Raw genomic sequence first — 16836 nt, 5'->3', positions numbered from 1 at the left:
ACACCAATAATATCAACAATAATATCAGATAAGATCAGAGCTTGATAACAATCAAACATAAAGGAAAAGCATTCACAATAGATAATGGCTAGAACACCAGGGGATAAGATAAATAGCATTCCAAGATAACATTTCGTACATTAAAATCAATTTGAGAATCCAACGACACGAAGACAAGCCACACAAAGAAGACACAGGAAATGATTGGGAAAAACTAAGAAGGGGAGGTTGATGAGAAAGGGACTGAATAATAAGAGTGAGTCGATCATTTGCAGCATCATTATCCTTTATTGCCTTTTCTTGCAAGGAAATAACCTTGGCCCTCAGCTCTGCATTTTCCCTTTCCAAGGCTTGAACCACAGAAGTACCAGGTCCCTCTGTCTGTGCAGTGAGTAGTTCAGCTGTGAGTATAGCAATTTCATCATCTTTTCCACTCAAACGCACAGTTAATTCCTCAACCTCATGCTTGAGTTGATCCTGGTCTTCTATGAGTTGAGCCATTTTGCTCTTGGGATTGCCTTTCCCTTCAATGCACTCACATTCGACCAGAGTATTCTCTGAAAAAGCTTGTTTCACGGTACCAACTCTGCCAACGCTCAGAGGAATTTTAAAGTGTTTGAATACTTCAGTAAGAAAGTATCCATATCCCATTCCATGTATTCCTTTCCTCTCAATGACCGTCTTGTACATGTTCTCAAGCATAAGCCCTGGGAGATTCAGAGGTTCAAATCTGCACAACAACTCCATCACAAACAAATCAGCAGAAGTAGCTGAAGTCCTCTTTTCAGTCCGAGGGAGGAGAGATTTGTTTACAAACTCAAACACCAACTGATACTCACTCTTCATCACCTTTTTTAAAACCCCAGCACACTTTGTTGTGGGAAGCTTCGAAACCAATGTCACAATCAACCGAACAAGTTTTCCCAATCACAGACCTGGTGCCCTCTCAAGGTACCCTGAGAATTTTGCCTAGCAGGAACTCATCCAGATGTACTGCAATATCATTCACTCTTGTAAGGATACTCCCATCTTCTTTCAATTGAATGTTGTAGTAGAATTCACGCACTTCCTCTTCATGAAGAATAGGAGATTTCCTGTTGAATAGATGCATCCATGACTGAATTTCCACCATGTCATGGAGAGAGTCCATTCCGGGAAGATTGATTATTCCCATGTCGAAGACTCTTCCAGCCAGCACAGACTGCATTCTCAAGTTGTCAACAATTTCTTGCATGTTGACCTCCTCTTCACCCCTTCGTTGGGTACCAGGTCCCTGTGATCTTTTCCGTTTTCCTGTAGAACTCTTCTTCGTGGATTTTACTTTCTCAACCCTTTTAGGATCCCTTGACTTTGTTTTTCCTGACTTTTTCTTCTTGTTTTTCTTTTCCAGCTCTTCAGCAGACACCTCTATGACACCAGATTCAGGCATTTTAAAGTTTGACACTTTGAATGTTCTGGCACTCCTGATTTCAGCCGTAGATCTTGCACTAGCCTTCAAGGCATCAGCCATCAACTTCCTAGCATCAGACCTAGTAGTACGTCTTCTTCTAGGAACCTCTTCCACTACCTTTTCTTTTCCCTTTCTTGATACCCCAATATCCCTCCTTTCAACCTTCCATTGAATGGGTTCATCATCACTTTCAGAAACAGAGGAGTTAGAAGATGGATACCTCCCAAAATCTGGAGTTTTATCGAAAATGGGTTGAGTATCTCTTACCTCTTCACCTTGTAAAGGCTCATTTTGTTCTGCCCTGGCTTCTTCTCTCATCATCGCAAGACTTTCGATTACCAGCTCTTCACTTGCAACCAAAATGTTTGACTCAGACGATTTATTTCTTGGCAAATCTCCTTCAAATAGAGTGTCTGGTAACATCTCATGGTAAGGACCAGGTCCAGTAGGGACGCTAGAGCTGTTCAGATCTATGGAATGAAATGGATTTTCAAGAATATCTTGATGAGAACTTGAAGGAACACTAGATCTGGACTCTACTGCTGAAGGAGAGTAAAATGCAATAGGTTCAATCTCACTAAGAGCAGTGAGCATATGCTTAGAGGTTGAAGAAGGATCAGACATCTTGACCAGAAGAAGAACAAAGACAACTTTTCGAAGACAAAGAAAAAAGGAATAAAAACCAGATCTCGTCTTTTAACTTTCCCTTTTTTTTTGAGTGAAGGAATGTTGAGAGACAGATGAAAAATTAAAAAGAAAGAAGGAGGGTTTGAAAAGGATTTGAAACGATGGAAGGTCCTTGATTTGACGTGTCGCTTGAAGAATAAGCGATGGGACTAACGGTCAGAATGACCGATGACTGACACGTGGCTTTATCAATGGTCATATTTTTTAGTTTAAATTTAATGTACAAATGCTAACCTTGACTGGAACCAGGTCCCATAACACAACTTTATCATCATTCCTCAGTTGTTCTAGCCATGTCTTTGCTTGGCTAGTCCTTCCTGAAAGTATACCTACAATAGGTACCAAAATGATCTAATCCAGATAATAAATTATTGACACAAAGGATACCTGTACAACAAGTTTAGCCATCAAGGAAATTCAACTGTTGAAACTTCGAAAATCAGTTGGAGGTCATCAAGCCCAACTTTAACCTGTTACTTTCAAATTGATCTTTACTGAGAGCCTTGGTGAAGATATCTGCAATTTGTTCCTCTGTTGGACAATATGTAAGCACAATATTCCCTTTTTCAACATTGTCTCTCAAAAAATGATTTCTAACATCAATGTGCTTGGTTCTCTTATGTTGAACTGGATTCTTTCCCATTCTAACTGCACTAGTATTGTCACACATAAGAGGAATAACTTTGATGATTATACCAAAATCCTCCAAGTGTTGCTTGATCCATAACAACTGTGAACAACATGCAGCAGCTGCTACATATTCAGCTTCAGCTGTTGAGAGAGCTACAGAATTCTGTTTCTTCGTTCCCCAAGAAATGAGTGAAGATCCAAGGAAATGAGTCATTCCAGAAGTACTCCTGTCAACTTGATAACCAGCAAAATCAGCATCTGCAAAACCAACAAGATCAAAAGTGTCACCTGCTGGATTAAAGAGGACCAGGTCCTCTGTCTTCTTCAAGTATCTTAGAATACGTTTTGCAGCCTTCAGATGTGAATCACGAGGACACGCCTGAAATCTAGCACACATTCCAACACTGTAAACAATATCAGGTCTACTAGCAATCAAATACAACAAGGATCCAATGATTCCCCTATACATGGTTTGATTCACAAGAGAATCAAATTCATCTACTACAAGCTTGGAATTTTTTCCCATAGGAGTATCAATAAGTTTTGAATCAAACATATTGAATTTCTTCAACAGCTCCTTAATGTACTTCTCCTGACTGATTGAGATTCCATTTGATGATTGCTTGATTTGTAGGCCAAGGAAGAATGTCAATTCACCCATCATGCTCATCTCAAATTCCTTTACCATTAATGATGAGAATTCTTCACACAGAAGTTCTGAAGTAGCTCCAAAAATTATATCATCCACATAAACCTGAATAATAAGCAATTCTTGTTCTCTTTTTAATAAGAACAAGGTATTGTCTATTTTTCCTTTTTTGAACCCATTCTTCAATAGAAACTTTGACAGCCTTTCATACCATGCTCTAGGAGCTTGTTTCAAACCATACATCGCCTTATTCAATCTGAACACATGATCTGATAGCTCAGCATCTTCAAACCCAGGAGGTTGTTTAACAAGAACCTCCTCTTTCAGTTTTCCATTCAGAAACGCACTTTTGACATCCATTTGATACATCTTGAACCCCATGAATGCAGCAAAAGCTATTAGAATTCTGATGGCCTCCATCCTTGCAACAGGTGCAAAAGTTTCATCATAGTCTATTCCTTCTTCTTGATTGTATCCTTGAACAACTAATCTGGATTTGTTTCTAGTAATCACGCCATTTTTATCAAGCTTGTTTCTGAAAACCCATCTGGTTCCTATCACTGTTCTGCCAACAGGTCGAGGAACCAGGTACCATACCTTGCTTCTTTCAAATTGGTGAAGTTCTTCTTGCATTGAGTTGATCCAGTCTGCATCACCTAATGCCTCTTTCATATTCTTAGGCTCAATAGATGATATGAATGCTGAGAATGCAACTAGATTCCTTGTTTTTTATCTAGTGTGAATTCCAGAATTCAAAGGAGAAATAAGATTATCAAGAGGATGTGATGAACTATGTTTCCATCCTGGTCTCAAGGCAGACTGGTTCAGCTGATCAGCATGTTCTTCTTCTTCAATGATCTCATTATTTTCTGGAGAGTTTGAGGTACTCTGACTGGAATTCAGAGTAGTACCAGGTCCCTCATCACACTTTTCAACTTTATCAGTGTTTTCAGATAGACTATGATTATTATTATCATTGTCATTTCTCAACTGATCATTTGCACCAGCTTCACTTCCTTCAATTTTCTGTGAATTGAACAGCTTAATTAACTCATCTTCATCATTTGATGCATCGCTTTTCAAATTTCCATCTTCATCAAACACAACATGAATGCTTTCTTCAATACATTGAGTTGTTTTGTTGAAAATTCTGTATGCTTTACTTGATGAGGAGTATCCAACAAACGCTCCTTCATCACTTCTAGGATCAAATTTTCCCAGATCATCTTTTCCATTGTTCAGCACAAAACATTTGCAGCCAAAAGCCCTAAGATAACTCAACATAGGCTTTCTGTTATTGAGCAACTCATAGGGAGTCTTATTCAATACAGACCTTATCAGACACCTGTTAGTAACATGACATGATGTGTTGACAGCTTCAGCCCAGAAACTTTGAGGAAGATTTGACTCAATAATCATGGTCCTGGCAATGTTCACCAAGGTTCTGTTTTTTCTTTCCACTACTCCATTTTGTTGAGGAGTTCTTGGAGCAGAAAAATTATGACTAGTACCATTCTCCATGCAAAATTGATCAAGTTTTGAGTTTTCAAACCTAGTTCCATGATCAGATCTAATTCCAACAATCACTTGATTCAATTTTGTTTGAATCATTTTGAAGAACACCACCAATTCTTCAGGTGTCTCTGATTTTGATCTTAGGAATCTTGTCCATGTGTACCTTGAGTAATCATCAACTATCACCAGAATGTATTTCTTACCATTTCTGCTTTGAACCTTCAAAGGTCCACATAAGTCCATGTGTAACAGCTCCAGTAATCTTGATGATGTTACTTGTTTCTTCGACTTGAAGGATGATCTGATTTGTTTTTCTTTGACACACGCTTCACATATTTTGCTTTCACAGAACTTTAACTTTGGCAAACCTCGGACAGGTCCTTAGAAATCAGTTTATTCAATAAAGATGAGCTCACATGCCCTAGTCTTCGATGCCAAAGATCAGCATTTTCATTTTGAGCACTAAGACATGTCAGATCATCTCCATGAGACGTTTCCAAGTTAGCCACATACATGTTTTTACTTCTAAAGGCATTGAGAATCACTTTCTTTGTGGTTAGACTAACCACAATGCACTTCTCAGAAGTAAACTTGACTTCATTTCCATTGTCACAAATTTGAGATACACTCAAAAGACTGTACTTCAAACCACCAACATGATACACATTGTCAATTGATTCTTCAAGAGACTTTCCCACTATACCAACTCCCAAAATGTACCCCTTCTTTCCATCACCAAAAGAGACACCTCCTCCTTGAAGTGTCTTGAGTGAGAGGAAATGTTTGATGTCACCAGTCATATGTTTAGAGCATCCACTGTCCATATACCAACATTGACTGCTGCTTCTCTCACTCACCTGCAACAAGAATCACTTGTTAGACTTGGGAACCCATTTCAATTTGAGTTCCCAGAAGGCACACAAGGGAGTGATCAGATTGTTTCTAGTCCAATGGGGTAGTTTTTGAATCTTTTTAACAAAAGACTTTGGAGCAGAAACAGATCTTTTCTTTGAAAATCTTTTAGTTGAAACTTGTTTTGGGGGACCAGGTGTCTCTTTTGATACTCTTTGCTTCTCAGTATAATTAAAGAGTCTTTCATGAGACTTTCTCCAGCCAGTATACTCTTCCTTTAAATGCCCATTTTTACCACAGTGAAGACAAAGCAGATTGTCACACAAAAACATACTTGCTGTGAGGATTAAAGGGAGGAGTAATATTCAAACTTCCTAGACCCTTCTTATTGAAATTACTCTGATTTGTTACACTTGACAGCAACTTAGAAGATTTTGTCCACTTAAGAGATTTTTCAAGTTCTTCCTTAAGTTTAACAATATCCTTTTCTAAGTTGTTGCTCTTCTCCAAAGCCAACCCCAGATTTTTCTCAGTACTTTTCAGTTTTTCGTCAGTTCCAACTTGTAAACCATTTGACCTTCCATTTAGCTTTTTAGCTTCTTCATTTATTTGAGACAACTTTTTTTTAGGTTCAGTATTGTCAGACTCAAGAGAAGCCATTTTATCTTCTATTTTCAACATTTTCTCTTCCAATTTAACTTTATTTTCAGTTAAACTGTCAAGCTCAGCATTCATAATGTCTCTTTCAGAGGTTAACTCAATTACTGAATCAATCATAACATTTGCTAATGTTCTCAATTTTTTAAGAGAATAATTATTCAGATCATTTTTCATATCAAGAAGAGTTACCTTGTCCTCCTCTTCTTCATTTTCTGTATGAGTCATGAAAGCAAACATTTCATTGAATATGGTTTCCTCTTCATGAACCATCACCATTGACACATCATTTGGTTCATCAGGATCTTCTGAGTCACTTGAAGAGTCTCCCCATACAGCAAGAGACTTTTTGACCACATAGTCAGCAGCAGCTTTACGATCATTTTTATTGAGTACCAGGTCCCTTCTCTTCTCTTTATCACCTCTTGGTTTTTGATATTCCTTATTTTCAGTTTTGAGTAAAGGAGACTCTCTAATAAAGTGCCAGCTTTTCCACACTTGTAACATGTATCATTTTGAGTGGCAGTTCGAGGATCATTTGCTCCCCTTCTAAAACCTTTGTTATTTCTCACAATTTTTTGAAATCTATTGATGAGATAAGCCATATCATCATCACTGGAGTCCTCAGATTTGTATTTCAGCATCAAGGACTTATCCTTTTTGACTTCCTTCTTTGACGGATCATGATTTCGATTCATCTCATGAGTCTTCAGATTTCCAATGAGAGAATCCATTGTCAGCACTTTCAGATCTTTTGCTTTAGTAATGGCATCAACCTTGCTTTCCCAAGACTTTGGAAGGATTCGAAGCACTTTCCTGACTTGCTTGCTCATGCTGATAGGTTCTCCAAGGCTTCTCAACTCGTTGGTAATGGAGGACAATTTTGTGAACATCTCATGAATGGTTTCTCCTTCTTTCATCTTGAAATTTTCATACAAAGAAGTGAGCATATCAATCTTTGACTCTTTTACTTCTTCAGTTCCCTCATGAGCTGTTTTTAAGCAGTCCCAGATTTCTTTTGCAGACTCACAGGCTGAGACACGATTGAACTCATCTGGCCCTATCCCACAGACAAGAAAAGTCTTTGCCTTGTAACCTTTTTCGATCTTCTTCCTATCAGCTTCATCATATTTTTGTCTAGGCTTTGGAACAACCTAGTTTTTTCTCCATCCTTTTCTTCAATCATTGGAATAAATGGTCCATCTAAAACAATGTCCATAGCTCACTGTCTTCACCCATGAGAAAATCATGCATTCTAACTTTCCACCAACTGTAGAAGTGCCCATTGAAACGAGGAGGTCTGGTTGAAGATTGACCTTCTTCTAGATTAAGTGGAGCAGCCATCCTAGAACAGATATCACTTTCTTGGTGTTAACCAGATAGAAAGTGCCTGCTCTGATACCACTTGAGAGAATATATGCCTCCACTTATCAGTCAACGGACCAGGTCCCTTGACACACAAACAAGTATGAACAGAAAGTAAATGCAGTTTAACAACACAACAATTTTACGTGGAAACCTCCTTGCTTAAGGGAGTAAAACCACGACCTGTCTCACAAGATTTTCACAACTATTTCACTAATCTTTGCAAGCAAAAGTAAAACCAGTTACACAATTGTGAGAAAAAGTTTTTAATCTCACGTTCAAGCAATAACTCTATTGCTTGATAAGCCTAAGTAGAAGTTATTCTACCCACTAAGCTATCCCTTCTAGACAACTTAGAATTTCGACACCACACACTGATTCCTTTATAGATTTAGGAATAGTTTACAATGTAAGACCACGAGAATATATTCTTAAACAACTACACTATATGCTCTTGGGATTTCAGTCTTTGTTTGAATAATTCTTCACTTTGATTTTCTATAGCCTTTGCAAGTGTTCTTGAAAGTGCTTTGTCAAGTTGCAAAAGCTAAAGAATGATGTTTAGGAAAGTGACTTTTGTATGGACAAGTCCCTTTCCTTAAACTCTTTCCATTGGCTGGAGAGGTCTTACTTTTCTGACGCCGTTGGGAAATGTGCACCCACTTTCTGTACCTTCTCCAGCTGGCAGTCAACAGGTTAGTCATGTTGGGAACCTGGTACCTTTACAAGGTCCCTAAGTTTGTTACATCTTCAAAACTCATGTTGAGTACCTGGTACCTTTACAAGGTCCTTGAGTTCGTCATATCATCAAAACTACAAATAACACTTTCCATAGACAATCCAATTCTAATTGGATTTCCACACCAGTTGAAACTCTGAATAATATTAATTATACTAGTTTACTGAATCAGTACACTTATTAAAATTAATTTATCTAAATCTTGAAAATCAATGGAGGATTTTGTTAAATGTAGGAAATTTTACAGAGAAGAACACAATCTTAGAAAGGAAGGGTTCAGGGTTTTGTTTAATAAGGTGGATTTGGGGTGAGTTTATTAATTGGATGGAGTTAATTAGTAATGGGTGGGTAGATGATTGATTTATAAATTATATTAATAAATTAAATTATAACCAATAGCTGAGCGCCAAGTATATAAAAAAATATTTAAATAGTCTAAATTTAAAATTGTTAAATAAGTGGTCAACTTTGAACCCAAAGGTGGATGAGAAGTGTATTTTGGAGCCAATAAATGGATGAAGGATAGTTTTGTACTATTTTTAAAACTTCGAGGATATTTTACGCCCTTTTCCGTACATACTAATATGTGAAATCTTGCAAAAAAACAATTAAACAGAACAACTGTGGAACCACACCAATCTTAAATCATCTTCTAAGATATAGAGAATTTCAAGTCATCTTCTCGAGATAAATACAAAGAAAACAAAATCTAATTAATACATACATGTCTTCTAAGCTATAAGCTATGTTTGTCTAAGCTATATTACGCTAATTAAATCAAACTCAAGTTTTGAAAAAGTGAAATCTAAAAAGAGTCAAATTAACAAGAGTAAAGCACACTACAATTTACAGAGTACAACTCTTTGAAAACTACACATACTTATCGTTATATATCACAATTTTATAGTCATACACAAAAATCATATTAGTAAAAGCATGGTTTGTAAAAGAAAACCATAAAATAGACAATGATTGCATTAAGCACGACAGAAATTGCTGCATTAGATATCAATCAAACTGAAATAGAGAAAAGGCAAATACGAAGCAAAATTATTCACAGATCGAGCTTATCACAACACTACGTGCACAAAGTAAAACTCTATCTCAACAAACAACAGTTTCACTGCAAGAATGAAAATCTCATATGTGGCACTTTCATCGCTCATACAAAAAAATATTCATCATCATCTAATCACATTCAAAACAAAAAAATGTGACGTACCTTGAGGTGGCAAAGGGCTAGTAAGATGAAGACGTCGAAAGAGAGATCGAGCCTTTTGGAATTTGGGAATGAAGTGGGTTTAGCTATAACCTATCGAGAATATATGTTGGGGTATTTTAGAATAAAAAATATTATTTTAATGAAATATTCTATTGAATATCTTAAGTATTTGTCATTAAAGGGTCAACTTTTTCCGACTAAAGGTCAATTGCCGCTAGTAATGTATTGTAAAACAAATTTAGTGGCATTTATATTATGGATAAATTACCTATATACACATCTTTATTTTCCATAATTTCTATTATTTTCTATCATTTAAAAATATTTCTAAAATCCCTTTTTTTCCTTTTAAACCCATTGTTTCAGATACATAAATTATACACATTTTTCTTTCTATTTTTACTCCTTATTTCACTCTCTCAACCTCTTCCTATTTTTACTCACTCTATCTCTTCCTATTTTCACACCCTCAATCTTTACTTCCTTCATTTTTTAATTTTCAGATTTAATTCTCTCTATTTTCAGTAATATCTCTCCACAATTTTTTTCAAAACAACTCAAGTTTTCGCTTTATAATTTTTTCTAAAAGAATTACCGGATTCTCCTCCATTTTCACCTTCACAATATGCATAAGGGAAAGGTAAAAGATATGATGTATTCATATTGTTTCCTGCAAAAAAATCAGTTTTAGGAGATCCTCTTTTGCTGGTGAAACTACATTATGAAATGAAAAGAAGTAGTCTCTACCAAATGTATCATTTTATCATGTATCAAGTGTTGCTATGTATCTTCTACGGTTATTCAAATTTAGAAGAATATGTTTCCGTACACAATATCAAATTATATTCGTGATATATTTATGAGCGAAGAAATCGAGGAAGGACACATGCTCGAGCTTTAAATCTATTCTTTTACAAATTTTCAAAATCCCTCATTTTTGCTCATTAAATTAATGTATTAGCGTATCAGATTAATGTATCTCATGCATCAGATTAATGTATCTCACGCATCAGATTAATGTATCATGTATAAAATATAATGTATCTTACTTAACGATTAATGTATCAGCGCTTATTTTAGTTATGATACGTAAATTCAAATTTATACTACATGTATCTGATACATAACAATTACTAAACAATAATGTATCGATCTCAAACAATTAAAGTGTTGTATTTCTCAAATAAAATAACAGACATATATAATAATGTATCAAACACTATTTTTTTACTTATGATACGTAAATTCAAATTTATACTAGATGTAACTTATACATAACAATTACCAAACAATAATCTATCGATCTCAAACTTAAAATCTTATGGCAACACTTACTTATTTAATGTATCTAGTAAAAATATAATATTTATCAATTCAATCGAAAGGATCTTCATGATCTCAAACAAAAGAACATATATAAATAATAATATATCATGCAGTAATTTTTTAGTTATGATACGTAAATTTGAATTTATACTAAATGTATCTGTAACATAACAATTGCCAAATAATAATGTATTGATTTCAAACCTAAAATTTTATGGGCAATGCTTTCTTATTTAGTGTGCCTACTAGAAATACAACACTTATCGATTTAAATTGAAAGGATCTTCATGATGTATCTTCTCGAAAATTTTGATTATTTTTAATCAAAATTGAAAGAATCTTCAATGATAGGAGAATAATTTTGAAATTCAAAATTTTCGTCAATTTTGAATCAAAATGGAAAGGATCTTCAATGACTGGAGAAGAATTTAGAATCTCAAAATTTTTGATAATCTTGAATCAAAATCGAAAAGATATTCGATGAACTTGAAGATTTACAAAAGAAATCGTTTGTCCAACAACAATTCCATACAATCCTTCATAACTCATCCCGTTTTTCAAAATTTCGACATATTTTTTTATGAAACAGAGAGAACGATGAACAAGAAGAAGAAATTTAATTTTTTGATTTTTTTGGGTTGTTACAGTATAGGATTTTGAATTCTTGATAATAATTTTGAATGGAATAACGTAATTTATGGAATCTTAATTTAATTTTTTTCAGTTTTTCCACTTAATTAGTGGAACAAATGGATACAATGAGATTTTAAATTGATTTTACAGTTTTTTTTTAATAAGTGTAACAGATTGTTACATAATATATCAACAATAATGTATCCGGATCCTTAATTATGTATCTGAAATATCTAAAAGATATGAGATTTATGTAATTATAAAAATAATAGGGATAGAAGGTAATTTAGGTTTTACACTATGGTATTTATGTAAGTTATACTATTATTATTGCCATTAAATAATTGCCCTTAAAAGTGATTTTTGTGATAATGATTAAGTTATTGGTGGTGGATAATATTTTTACATTGAGAGAAACAATTTTCAAATAGATAGAAGCCCTAATCTTTGTCTTCTCAAAAATTTCCAGCCACTACCCAAAACCCAATATCTCTTGTACCTTTGGTAGCTACCAACAAAAAATCACAAGAACCCATAGGTGTTTTCTCGTTACTGTTCCAATGACGAACAACAAACTGTCAAAGGCACCAGTCCAACATCATCGCAGGACCACCAACAAAATTGAAGAGATCACAACACCACTATCACGACCCAAAATACCCCATAGGCGTTACAAGGCGTATAGGACCCCGAAATATCCCATACAAGACACTTATAATTCATAACATAAGAAATAGAACAAAGAGACAAAGGACAACATTTCAAGTTTCAAACATTTTATATGCGTACAGTGTAAGTCTAAACACTTGTATCATTGGACATCTAGTACATAAAAATGAAACTGGGCCTAGACCATACATCATGTCCAAAACTGAAAGTGAGAAGGAAAACTAAAAACAATGAAAATCTGTCATCGAAGAATGAGAACCCACCAAAGCTCGAAATCTCTCGAATCAACCTCTAGCCACGAAACTGAGAACCCTGACTGTCAGACCCTACATTTTGGGAAATGTAGACAAGAATATGTGTTAGTACAATCATTTACCAAGTATGATATCTATGCATAAAAACAATTTAAATCATGCTAAAATAGTACACTTTCATAAGCATACAATGATCAAGAGAAACTTTGAGATAAGTGGATTAGAAAATATGAGTCACGAAACATGATCAATGCAAGTGAGACTTCTTGAAGTCTCATTCGCCGGTAACTTCCAAGGGGTATGCTTGCGTCGTTACACTGATCTATATTGTTCAAGTTAATCATCTGAATTATCTCTTGCTTCATGAAGGCAATCATGAAAATTTAAAAAATGCTTCCTTATCCTCTTTCCTTCGATGGAGCACAAAAGGGGTATTGGGGCTGTAATTTTTTCTTTCCTCTACATGTATTTTTTATCCATGAACATTAGTGAGTGTAATCTTGAGAAGTTTGGACGGGAAGATGGTGGCGATAGCATCATCCCAAAAGCTTACTAGTAAATGAAATTGTCAGTTGTCTTAACATGACAGTGAAGAAATTATCACAGGGCATAACTTGCAGCTTGTTATTCTAACCTCAGATTAACATTAACTATCTATAGGCAATAGACAACAAAATGAACTAAAACGAAAACAGTTAAACAAAATTAACAGAGGATGGGAAATCAATACTATACACTTTTTGTTGAAAAGAATAAAAAAATTTATACCATAAAAACAAAGTTAAATACATTAGTAATCATATCAACTCAATTAAGTACTATTTTGATCCATTAAAATTGCACGTGGAATACTACTTTTTCTATTGGAAAATAAAATGTGTTTTAATATGAATGGTTCCATATTTTTTGTGCATTTCCCAAATTTTGAAATTATTTATATATGCTTAAGTTAATAGGGTAAGAGAAATGACAAATGATGCTAATAGGTTCTTTATAATCTAATTTGACAGAGTTGTAGAAGAAAAAGGGCTGCAAAAGAAAAGAGGATGTACTAGATAGTTTCTTCTTAGAGAGCAGAGACAAATTCAAAATTTAAAGGTCAAAATATTTGAGGATCAAAATCAATAGATAATCTCAATTTTTCGAACATACACTACAAGAAATTAAGGATTTAGCAACAACTTTTTAGCAACAACTATATTATTGTTGGCTTATATTGATAAATCGCAACAACTTAATTTTATTGTTGGTATATTTTTAAATTTTCAACAACAATATTTTTGTTGTTGTCAAATATGTTAGTATTGTTGCGATATTATATTGTTAATAATAATTAATATAATAAATTTTAAATATTAGAAAATTGCAACAAGGTTTTTGCAACAATGATGATATTGTTGCCCAACTTAAATAATGGCAATAATTTAATTAATTTGTTGCTACCTTAAAAAATATTTGGCAACAATAGTATTTTATTGTTGCTAATATATTTAATTTGACAAAACACATACATTGTTGCAAAATAGATATTTTTTTAGTTTTCCGCCAATAGAATCGCGGGCTTTTTTATTTTTGCCAATTTTCTTTTGTAGAAGTTCACAAATTTTTATTTTTCTTTGCTAGAAGTAGCGCTTCTTCAGTTTTAGGGAAAACTGAAGCTAGGTTTTCTGGTTCACTGAAGAAGAACGTTATTGGTGAAGTCTATCTCTGGTGAGTTTTCTTTATGATTTAGTTTCTTTTCACAAAGTTTTGTTAATTCTTGCGTATGATTATCTTATGATTGAGTCTCCTAGGTTATTTTCTAAGATTTCAATTGCTTTGTTAAGGTTTAATTTTTTTTGATTCAGTCTTTTTGCTGAGATTAGTGACAAAATTACTACTACTAGTTATTACTAGTACGATTGAGTAACAAAATTGCTAGTACTAGTTATTTTGGGTGTTTTAGATTTATTTATTTTGTGTGTGGTGCTGTGTGTTCCAAAGAAAAAACATAAGACTTGTTTTGTTAGCACAACAAAAGAAAAGGTGTTCTGAAATTTGAACAAAGGCCTATCTGTATCTAACATCAAGAATTGTTAGAGTTTCTTGTGTATCTGGAGGGAAACATAGCCATGGTAAAGTATTGACTTCAAAGGGATTAATAGACAGATGCGTCAATAATTCTATACAATTCTATGATTTTCAAGACCTTCTCGGCTGTAGCTTAATGTGCTTGTCTTAAAATATCAAGTATGCTTTGTTATTTATTCATTGATTAATGTGTGTGCCTTATTTTTTCTGTTATGTGCAAGATATGTTTAGTTACTGTATGCTGTTGCCTTTTAAAATTTTACAGAATTCACTTTTTGACCAATACTTGATCTAAAGTTCCAGCTTCCGTTGAAACTAGTCCACCATTATAGGTTCCCTTAGAATGCTTTGAAGACATATGGCTCGATATAGAAGTTTAAGGTTAACGTCTTCGAGTACTTCAGCAACTACAAATGTGATTAGAGCTGAACATACATATTGTGGTACAGAATAAGGAATTGCGACATAGAAACTAAAAACTATTCCCAAGCACACTATGATTTCTACGGTTTAAGAAACTTATACGCAGAGACGATGGAAGTAACATATTTTTGGATCTCCTCTGCAGTTTTTTCACTATTACGCAATCTTAATCGTCATCTTCGTCTTGTTTTGTCTCTTCTGCACATAAAAGGAATGTTTGGGTAATACCTTTATGCACTAATTCATTTTCAATCTTCTCACTATTGGATTTTGGTAGCAGAACATCCTCTAGTTCCAACATTGGAGGTTCTCTAAAGGTAGTAGTCCATAAGCATAACATGTAAACAAACCATGCAAGAGCCATTATCCAGCCTGGTAAAGTTTCTTAGTTAAAAGTGATATTTAAGAACTTAAAGTTAGTTTAAAACAAGTAGGCAACAACTAGACAACATGCCATTCCAAGTGCACTTGCACTTAAACCAATTGAAGCCTTCATTCGCAGGTGCAGAGGAACACAATCAGTGCTTTAACGCCTATTAACTACCCTTGACAAACCAAGCCCACAAAATAGACGTCCAACTAGAAGTAAGTATATCGAGTTGAAGTCATAAGCCAGTACATATAAGGTATTCCCGACAAGAAGGACCATGCTGCTGCACTAAATAGGCTTGATGAGAACACCTGAGCAACAACCATAGACCCAATTACAGCTCCACAAAGAGTTGTTGCGGCTCCAAGACTCATAAAGTAGTCATCTATTGTTGGGACTATTATGTATGTGTTAACCATATACAAGAATGTATTTGGCAAATTTTTTAGAAGTGACATCAAGTGCTATCTCTCATTGGCAGCATGATCCTCAGAAGAGTTGGTAGTTCTTCTGGTAAATTAAGTGCATGTTTTCCCAAATAGTGAAGGAAATCAGTTAAATTTGTTAGTCTATTCACCGCTTCATTGATAAAATTAATGATCGGGTCCTGAAAAGGCAGACCCGAGCGATCGTATATTAAAGTAAAGTTCCCTTTGTTGTCTTGGAGATTCGCAAGATTGCGAGATATGGTTCCAACTAGTGTTTTGGACGGCGAGAGGTGACAAGACTCTTTGTCTGCCTTCCCTTTTTTTTTTTTGAAAAAATTATCACCATCACATTGACCCTCCTTTTCATCATTCATATTCCACAAGTCTCTTCTCAAACCCCAACTACTCTTCTTCATCACAAAATCTTGAATTCTGGCTATTGAGTCTTCTTCGAAATACCCTAAAGAAAGTGAAATATTGCCTTCATATGATACGAACCGAATCATCCAGTTGTCTTTTAGGTTTTTGAGGAAGGAATCGCTTATATCTTGTCTACAAATGCGTCTCCGCCAGCAGATGAGGATGTTCCCTTTCAATAACTCCCTTTTGTTCTTCTTACTGATGCACTGAGTGAGGGGGAAATTGCAGAACAAGCATCTTTTCGAGTAGCTCTAGATGGGTTTGCGAATTGGAGTTCATATGATACTTTTCTCTCAATGTCAAGTAATTCTTTTACAATGCCCCATATTGTTGTTCCTGTCCCCTTACGTGTTGATACTAGTGATGAAGTTCCTTTGGGTCGTCTCAAAACTGTCTGCAAAACATCTTCCTCAAACTCTTAAGTCTGCACTATCTTCACACACAGATATCCTTACCCCTTCACTGTCAGGGTCCTTC

At 34.8% G+C, this 16836-nt stretch overlaps 1 pseudogene; it reads right to left on the bottom strand.

The window, feature by feature from the left end:
• Window positions 1–15307: 15307 nt before the first annotated feature.
• Window positions 15308–16313, bottom strand: LOC107013331 (annotated as a pseudogene).
• Window positions 16314–16836: the final 523 nt, after the last annotated feature.

This window comes from Solanum pennellii, chromosome 3, assembly GCF_001406875.1.
Source record: "Solanum pennellii chromosome 3, SPENNV200".
In the NCBI taxonomy this organism is placed as follows: domain Eukaryota; kingdom Viridiplantae; phylum Streptophyta; class Magnoliopsida; order Solanales; family Solanaceae; genus Solanum; species Solanum pennellii.
Note: the sequence above shows the minus strand (reverse complement) of the source record. Positions and strands in the feature narration are given on the sequence as shown.